This window comes from Gymnoscopelus braueri, assembly GCF_963280865.1.
Source record: "Gymnoscopelus braueri genome assembly, chromosome: 17".
NCBI classification, from domain to species: domain Eukaryota; kingdom Metazoa; phylum Chordata; class Actinopteri; order Myctophiformes; family Myctophidae; genus Gymnoscopelus; species Gymnoscopelus braueri.
The window spans coordinates 51,024,880-51,034,980 of record NC_137617.1 but is presented as its reverse complement, the minus strand read 5'-3'; positions in this window follow the sequence as shown (position 1 = coordinate 51,034,980).

Below are 10,101 nucleotides of genomic sequence, written 5' to 3'. Positions count from 1 at the left end.
TATTGCACCATTGTTTAAACCACCACTCGTCATAGTCTCCAAACATTTCCTTCATCCCTTCTAAATAGTCAATTTCCTCCTCGTGCTTTAGTGGTGTGCGTAACAGATTCACATCATCATCCTCTTTATCCTTGCCCACATTGTATTGTTCAATCCATCCATCCATCCATCTTCAACCGCTTATCCGGAGTCGGGTCGCGGGGGCAACAGTTCCAGCAGAGAGCTCCAGACCTTCCTCTCCTGAGCAACATTAGCAACTTCCTCCTGGGGGATCCCGAGGCGTTCCCAGGCCAGTGTGGAGATGTAATCCGCCCATCTGGTCCTTGGTCTGCCCCGTGGTCTCCTCCCAGTGGGACGTTCAAGTTCTTCCATATTTACTTTCTTGGCCTAGTCACTCTGCACACACGTCATGCGAAGTCCGGCCCCTCTGGCCTCTCCTCTCCTCTCCTCTCGGCTCCTCTCCTCTCCTCTCCTCTCCTCTCCTCTCCTCTCCTCTCCTCTCGGCTCCTCTCCTCTCCTCCCCTCTCCTCCCTCCCCGCTTTGCTTTGCGGCCCTAACCTCTAGTCCCAACCTCCCAACCTCGGTCATGTGATAAAGAGGTCAGACTTCCTGTATCTGGTTGCTATGGCAACCTGCCAGATCAGGCTGAGGGTCTGATAGGCAAATCAGAGAATCAATCAAGCCGAGAGTCTGATCACAGATGGAGGTGGGGTAAGATGCCTAAAATATAGCCATAGCTCTGATCAACAGTCTGTGGCAAGTTTCGGGGCAAATGGAGTGATCCTGTGCTTGCTTACCCCGGACGAACTTTCGGAGCTTTTGTCAATTATATAGTAGTAAGAAGTAAGATGATAATAATAATTATTATTATTATTACATTATTATTATTTGGACACTTTATGATTTATTTTTTATTATCATTTTGTGTAAAACGTATTCCTGATTCCTGGTTCTACATTGGTTTTCATTATACCGTAGGCCTATTTGTTATTCGTCACGGAACCTATAGTCAAGTCAATGTCACTCACATTTTAAGTCCACCAACCAGAAGTAAAAAATGTTACGTTTGTTAACCTACACTTGTAGGCTACACAGCACTTGCAGGCTAGGCTATTGCTTTCGATTCTGTTTTAGCACATTAACGCAAAGCGTGACTGTTAGCTCTCTGCCCTGCCCGACGAGGGCGTTTTACATGATTTATTAGAGTTAAACTCATGGTAGCCATCTGCCATATGAGCTGTGGTGAATAAATACATGTCTGTTCCTTTAAGCGCGATGGGGTTGACGTTGACCACATTTCCTGGTTTCACTCAAGGAGGATATACACAAAAAGGAGAGGTCATATACGTCACGTTCCAAGCACAGTAGATTCCTAGTACGTTCCAGTTTTGCTGTGGTCAAGTTTAGGAATAAGGTTAGGTTTAGGCATAGTTTACCGAGGTTATGTTTAGGAATGATTGATTGATTGATTGATTGATTGATTGATTGATGTACTTTATTAAGTGAGACATGAGAAACAGTAGCCTACATGGAAGTACAATTCACAATACAACCGAAAATGTGATAAAATAATGCCTAATAGTAGCCACATTATTGGGATATATCTGAAACGCGTGAAGCGTGCGAATAAACTAAATAAATAAAAATGAAATATTGCCACCCTTTGTCATCGGTTATTTTATTTACCAAATAAATTATTTGACGAAAGGCAACAAAAAATGTACCGTAGATTCACATATTGTTTAATCATAGGGGTGCACGTGCAACAGTTAACTCATCGATTTAACCTGTTATTAAAACACATTGCATTTGATTTTAGTAACTATCATTTTCGAGAAATAGTGAAAATAGCTACAAGCTCAGAACTACACCTGAGCTTATAGATCTGCTGTTCTATAAAATAAAATATGGCTTAAAGTGGTTTATCAGTCTAATTGATTTAGTAAATTATAAATAAATAAATACATAAATAAATACATTACAACATTTTTTAAAAGTAATTTATTTATAAGTCATCAACAAAGAAGAATATGACTTTTACAGGGGCCAGTTTCGAATTGCAGCCACCTGAAGGTAGGCCTACTCTTTTAGGGCAGTTTTGAAGGAGTGTAGGGTTTTACACTCCTTCACTGCTTAGGGCATTCCACATTTTTTGTTGCATAGCAGGAGAACAACCCCTTGTTTGTGCCAAATCTGGGTTGGACGTGATCAGTGGAGCAGTGTTAATTTTGACAGCACGTTTTTATTCAGTCTTAGTCTTAGTCTTTTGAATAACACACCATTTAGTTTGAGTCCTATTTTAGTCTTCTGAAAATTGTTTAGTCTTAGTCTAGTCTAGTCGACTAAATTAACACTGCAGTGGAGCTACCTCTGGTGTTGTGATTGTGGACTTCATTTACGTTTTTGAAGTAGGCTACTTTGACAGTACTTTGACAGGTCTCCGCCGAAAACAAGCGCTCCCTAAAGTCTCACCTCCTCCCACGGAAACAATAATAGCCTCCCCGGAGGTGCCTATAGAGCGTGATGACGTATATGTCCGCTCCTAGTTCAATGTACTCCTTGGTGGTTTCGGTTGGGTGCTGTGTGCCTCCACAAAAAAAAAAGAAGCAAAAAAAAAAAAAAGCAACAACGGATATAATAATATCTCTAACAGGTTATCTATCTGACTGCCGGGTGGGTTTAACCATTTTACACATCTTATCAACACGGTTTTTATTTGTATTTATTTTTACCGGACGCTAAACCCTGGTGGCTTTGCATCTTTTTTTAAAAGTTTTATTTAATTAAAACATTTTTGCTCATGGAATATTAGGGGCCGAACAGAGGAACGTTGGGTTTATAGTTGTCGGGGAGCTCGATGCGTGCGTTTGGGTGTGAGCAGCAGCCAGGCAGCGGCGGGGCGGGTAGGACAACACTGGGTGTGAGCAGCAGCCAGGCAGCCTCGGCGGGGCGGGTAGGACAACACTGTCGGGGTGGCAGGTGGACGATATCAGGCTTGAAAGGAACCAACAGCAACCGCTGCGTTGATGAAACTTTGTTACACATTTCCATCCGGGTAAAATGAACTTTATATTCTACCATTATTGCTATAACGTGGAAATACTGTTTTAATTGACCATGATCAACAGGCATGCAGGAGGACACGGTGCCCCATGTTGGATATTATGATACACTGTAGCCATGGATCACACGACAGTGTGATCCGTGGCTAACAGTGTATCATAATATACATGATCCGTGTGGCTACAGTGTATCATAATATACAACATGTGATCCATGGCTGCTACAGTGTATCATGATGTTCAGGGCTCAATTTCAAAGGTTCAGTTGTTCAGGGTCTAGATACACTGTAGCTCTGGTCCATTAGAATGAGTTCTCCTTAACGCTATGTTACTTTTCGGCCGTTCCCCGGCATGCCCCACTACCCACCGGTAGCGGAGCCTCTCGTCTCTAGTAAAAAATAAAAAATGCTCTTATGCTGCTTTACCAAAACAAAGACGGTTTTAACATGTTGAAAGCCTACTTTCCTTAGTGGGAACACTCGGAGCCCCCCACCTCACGTCTAAAATACACATTTTGACCACAATGTAAAATAATCCACCGAATGGATTTTTTAAAATAGTTATTCCACTGCGCCTCCTACAGATTTGGTCGATGGCATTTCTCCATTGACCAGATATGTAGGGGGCGCAGTGGAGTAAATAAAATGTTTTCCCATCCGGTGAAATATTTTCTTTTCTCCCCAAAAAGTGTATTTTAGGCGTGAGGTGGGGGGCTCCGAGTGTTCCCACTGAGGAAAGTAGGCTTTCAACATCTTAAAACCGTCTTTGTTTTGGTGAGTAGCGAAAGTGTATGTTTTATTTTTACTAAAGACGAGAGGCTCCGATACCAGGGGTGTGCGGGCAACGGCTCTAAAGTACCATAGCGTTAAGGAGAACTCCGCGTTAGTATGGACCAGAGCTAGATACACTGTAGCCACTGTAGACATTGTTGTGGTTCTTCTTACCACAGATATAACGCAAGTTACTGTAACGTTAATAAATAAAAACATGTGCTTTGTGGTGATGTACAGCTGCTGGGATCTGTTTTTTTGGTCCCATATAACCACCACATTAGGCAAAAATAATAATAATAATTGTATATTTATACTGTAGCTACTGTAGACATTGTTGTGGTCCTTCTTACCAGAGCTATAAGGCAAGTTACTGTAAGGTTAATAAGTAAATACATGTGCTTTATGGTGATGTACAGTGATGTACAGCTGCTGGGACCTGGGGGTTTATTTTGTGCACCGACACGTTTTTATGTGTCCCCTATAGGCCCACATTAGGCATAAATAATAATAATTATGCAACGCTAACATTGTTTTCCTTTAATAGTACAGCCACGGGCTGCGTTTATATTGTCCCGAGTTCACTCATATTTCTATTGCCTAGGATGAAGACTATCACATACATGTATTTTTGTGAGTCTGACTTTTACTTTCATATTCACAGATATCTATGCAAATGTCAAAATCGATCAAATACATCTATGATAGTCTTCTTGATCCAAGCCATATTTCAGTTTATCAGTGATTCTTAAAACTCAAGGACCCCCAGCCCATGTTTGATATGCATGCATTATTATGGCATGGAACCCATGGAATAATTTTAATTTCTGGGACTCCCAATCTACACTGTATCCTCCAGTGTGTAACTCTGAGACTGTACAAATGTGAGGGTCCATTTGGTTCCATTTGCACGGTCTCAGAGAGAGTTACAGACCCGTAAAGGGTCCATTTGGTTCCTATAAAAAGAATCATTTAGCTGCCGGGGGAACCCCCTCAAGAGAGCTATAGTGGTCCAGATGATGCTGCTGCCACAAGGACAATGAATGCATCGAAAGAGTTCCAGTTTGAATTCGGAAGGGGAGGTGTAATGTAATATTAGAATGAAATGCATTTCATTATCAATTTTTATTCTTCTAATTCCAACTTGTATTCAAATGGTATATTGGCCTATGTTATTTTAGGTAAAATAATAATATACCTAATAAGCCACTACGTTTTGCTTTGCTAATGGCATGACTTGATGAAGCTTCAGTACAAATTGCACAGTTTATGAGCAGCTACACAATGGCTAATGGTTGGCTAATGGAATCTTTTAAGGCTGCCTGGAAAAGACACCTATTCTCTCAGGCTTATGGCAAATAGTTGCTTGTTGTTTTGTTCGGTTTTTTGTTCGTTGGTTGTTCATTGTTTCTGACGTGAAGCATCCTTGGGTTCATGAAAGGCGCTATATAAATTCAAGCTATTATTATTATTATTATTATTATTAAGCCTTTTAAATGTCATTGCTAAATTACAGTCAGCCTTTTATGTGACAACTAATCAGTCTGCTCGGCCAAAAGGCAATCTTTTGAGCTACAATGCAACACAAAATAATATGACAAATATCGATTGAGTGTTCTGTACATTGGTTTTGAAATGTCTTCCCTCGCTACGGAACTGAAGATGTTTAGCCGACAGCTGAACACAGTTCAGAGGGTTGTTTGGAGTGATAACAGGGTTACAGCATTGATTTCCACTGTGTGCACTAATTGCTGCATAATGTATGGTAGGGCTGGGCCTATCGAATGTTTTCATAGCGATTGTTCTGTTGATTACTTTTCCGATTAATTGAATAATCAAGAAGCATGTTTTTTTGTTTGATTTCTTTATTTATGAGTGAATCAATACCCCCAAAAATCTACTGATGTTCTTATCGTCAAAATCGACTAGTTTCAGACTGAGCTTGTAGATGAGCTATATTTGCTCATTTAAGCGTCACCCCTCAGTAAAATCAATTAGCGATTAGTTGTCATAATTGATTAAATCAATTAGTTCGATTAACTGTAGCACCCCTAATGTGTAGCCAGTATCCATATTGGTTTAGAAGTTCAAGGTTGTACTTTATTGTTACATTTTTTTGTACAGGTACATAAGACAGACAATGCAGCAGCATATGTGATGATGTTGATGATAATAATTAATAATAAAAACAGATAAATAATAGATGCAAAAAGAAAGGGAGAGAGTGCAAAAAAAGAGAACATCAGCATTGGTAAGAAGTGCACGGTTGATGAGGTGATTTTCTGTTGACTGGAATGGAATGAGTCATATCTGAACATGCATTTCTAACAGGGTTGTTCCAATCACAAGAGCTCTAGTATAGTGTTTCACTTTCCTTCTCAGACCAGAGCCTGACTTTAGTCCCTTCACACAGCATTGTATACAGTAACGATGCTCTATTCTGTAGTATTATTCATACCTAACCTTTTGCACTTGCAATTGTGCTGTTGTATTATAAATGATGCTGCATTGTTTGCAGTGGTGTAAAGTAACTAAGTACATTACTCAAGTACTGTACTTAAGTACAATTTTGAGGTACTCGGAGGCAAATATTGTACTTTTACTCCACTACAATTATTTGAAGACATTAGTTACTAGTTACTTTGCAGATATAAATTATTACATTATAAAACATACATTAAGCACTTTATCCCTATTTTATTTGAAAATAGCAGATCTACAAGCTCACAACGCGTTACGCGTCGCATCTCGACGCATTGTGAGCTTGTAGATCGGCTTTCAAACATTTTAGTACTTTTACTTTTGGTACTTTAAGTACATTTCGATACCAATACTTTAGTACTTTTACTCAAGTGAATGTTTCATTCCGGACTTTTACTTAACACATCAGGTGCCAGCATTTTTTCATAACAACTTACGTTGGGTGCCAGCATTCTCCCCATTGACTGCGCTTTGCTGTTTAAAGCTCTAGACTCCACGAGGAGCAAATCCATGTAAAAAAAAACATCCATTCATGTTGCGCGATGACCCTGGCTACAGCCTGGAACGATAACATTTCACTCGCGAGTTACAATGGGGGGGGATCGCGCATCGCGCATGACCGGTTTTCCCCACCGGAAACAGATTCGGAGATATAGGTGTTTTAAAGAAGGAAATAGACAGGAAGTGGATGGCAGCCATGTTTTTTTTTCCGGTGATCTATCTGGCCTATCCTTCTCAAGATCACAATGGGTACTCCCAGAGCTGCTCTAGCCCCGCCCGTGTGGAGAAAAACGAAAAAAACAAAAAGACATATTTCACGGTCTGGACCGTGTTCGGCACCGGACCGCTACTCTGCGCAAACACGGTTCAGACCGTGTTTGGCACCCGATGTGTTAACAGAGTACTTCTACATTGCAGTATCGATACTTTTACTTAAGTAAGACATTTGAGTACTTTTTCCACCACTGATTGTTTGTGTGAATACTGCACGTGTAGATTTCTTTAAACTTCAATAATCATATGAAAATATATTAAGGACTGGGGGAAGAAAAAAAAGTTAATCCTTGGGTTCTGCTCCATTTCCAATATAATTAAAGATTTTCTTTGAACCACAGCTCGATATGTAGGGCAGGGCATTTTGCCCAGAATACTGTTAATACCTCGGTTAGGGAGGAAGGAAGGCTGTCTGTACCACTTTCTCCTCTGTCTCTTTCTTGTCAATATGTAGACACCAGTGTCTCTTTCTTGTCGTGTAGATCTTGTCAATATGTAGACACCAGTGTCTCTTTCTTGTCATGTAGACACGAGTGTTTTTTGTTGAGATTCTGAATTCTTAACTCCCCATCTTGAAACCAATCCAGTAACTTTGATTGGTGCAGGGCCTGAGCATGGATACCATAATGTATTTAGTTCACTGCAGATAGTCTACATATAAAATGCATCATATAAAATTCAATTCCCCTTATAAAAAAATCATCCTTAACCCTTAAATTCATTATTTCAATGGACTAAAATCTTGTTTTATTTGATGGCCTGTTTGCCCTGGCATTTGGCCTTTGTGCCCTAAAAGAAATGGATAACACCAAAGGTCAAGTGGCCTTGCCCCTAAAATTCCAGGCCTGCATAGCAAGCAGCAGACCCAGCAAGGTTGGTCTACTACACGTAGCCTACACACTCTGATGGCATCAATATGATGTAATATACTACTGAGTCTGACGTCATAGTCTGGCCTGGACTCCATATTTGGACATGGCTAGCACGGAACCCCATATATGGGCATGAAAGGGACACGGTGCTCCTCGACAACGGCCTGCGCTATTAGGAAGCGTTTTCCGTTTGTTTATTGTTGTTTGTAGTTGTTGTTGTCAATTCATTCATTAAAGGGATTCTAGGTAACAAAAAATTCAGAGAACCGGCAGGGGTGGGCAGTGACACGTATGTATCCGAATAAAGCAACCTATTTTCGGCAAAGCCCCTTCAAAAGTCCCCTTCAAAAGTCCCCATTGGCTGGTGGTGGGGAAAACGGAGCTGCTGATTGGCTGAAGGGGAACGAACTGCTGATTGGCTGAAGGGGTTGTCAGTCAATGGTACAAACTTTTTTTTTTCTTTTTTTGATCTCTTAAGTTGCCTAGAACCCCTTTAATCGTATTTGAGGCAAACGTTTGAAATAATGGTGATATTGAATTGAATATCGCCCAGCGCCTAGCATGCAGCATTTGATCGGCACGCGACACACGTTCACATTGACCAGTTTTCCGAAAACAAGCTAAACGTAAATTCCTACCTGTGCCTCCGCCTGTAGCTGCAGCTCACCCATGGGGTCTCGCAGCTCCTCGGGGTCTCTGGAGGAGGAGGACCGGGGGGGCTTGATCATGATGTCGTCGTTACATTCGGAGTCGGAGTTGTTGGGCGACTCGGCCAGGTCCAGGAACTCGTCCCGGCGCTGGCCCCGGAAGCGGATCTTGTCCAGCCGCTTTAGCATGGTCCACAACACACTGCTCTGGGTCTTTATCTTAACATGGTGAATGGCAGCCCTGCACAGACCAAGACAGAGACAAAACAGGACATTTAATAAGGTGTTTGTTACAACAAAAAAAAAACATTTTCCCATCCCCCGGGCCGAATTTGTCACATATAGTACATTTATAGGCTACATAATACCAGCGCAGCCTAATAGTCTTTTACGAGCCAAGGACACTAGGACCCAGGAGCAACTGAAGAGCAGGCGTCGTCAGTACCTAGTCTGTGTGAAGCTAGGCTGCACTCGCCCTCCTGTTTTCGTACCTAGAGGGGCGGGTTTAACATCTCCGGCGAGAGAATGCGTGTGATCCCATTGGTTCACCGATCTGTCCCGTCAGCCCCCGCCCCATCAACACAACATTACGAGCGACGCCCACTGCACTCTGGTTGATTGGGGAAATGAAACACTTCCTATATCGGGTGCACCGACGCGCTGGTCCAGGCTTTTATTTTTTTTGCAAATCTAAACAATAAAAGCCTGGAGATCGAGGCTAGTGTGAAGCCAGCGAAGCAGACAGACAGACAGACAGCATGCCACGGACACTGAGACAGTGTTGGAGGCTACAGTAGATCGTCGTCTTTCGGGAGGCTAAATGCTTTCTACTGCCGTGTGGATTTCCATGTGTCCGTATCAACTAGGATTTCAGATCGAAGCCTTTGTTTATAAACGAAAATGAATGAAACTTACAAAGCGATCGATCATTTCCCTCTTAAACCGCTTGTTTTGACATTTTAGCCTAATTAGATGCGGCCAGCAACATTGTATATGAAGCATTATGTTGAATGAATCCAACAGGATAAAGTAAACGTTAATATTAAATCTTTTGACAGAGTAAACGCAGTGCTGCAGCAGCTGTCACTAACATGTATCAGCGCCACCTCCTCACATCAAAGGATTTGCACATTCCAAATATGTTAAATCCAATCAATGGAACAGTCACTTTGAAAAACAGAACGAGCGCAGCTGCTAGTTGTGAGAAGGTAGAATTGTTCTTCATGAATAGCCAATAATAAGTAATGAAGAGAAAAGGGCTGCTGCTGATGCTGCTGTTCATAAAAATGACGGGTTCTCTGGCCGAGCTGGGCCCAGTTTGTCACATATTATTAATAATTAATTTCTAATTTCTAGGCCCGATTCAAGCTCTATGCTGGGGTGCAAATAGTTAACAAAAAGGGAATTTTAACAGTTTGAACCATATTTTGATTATCGCGATAACATCGTTAATCGCAATTGTTTGGGCCACAATATCGTCTCATCCCTAGTAGTC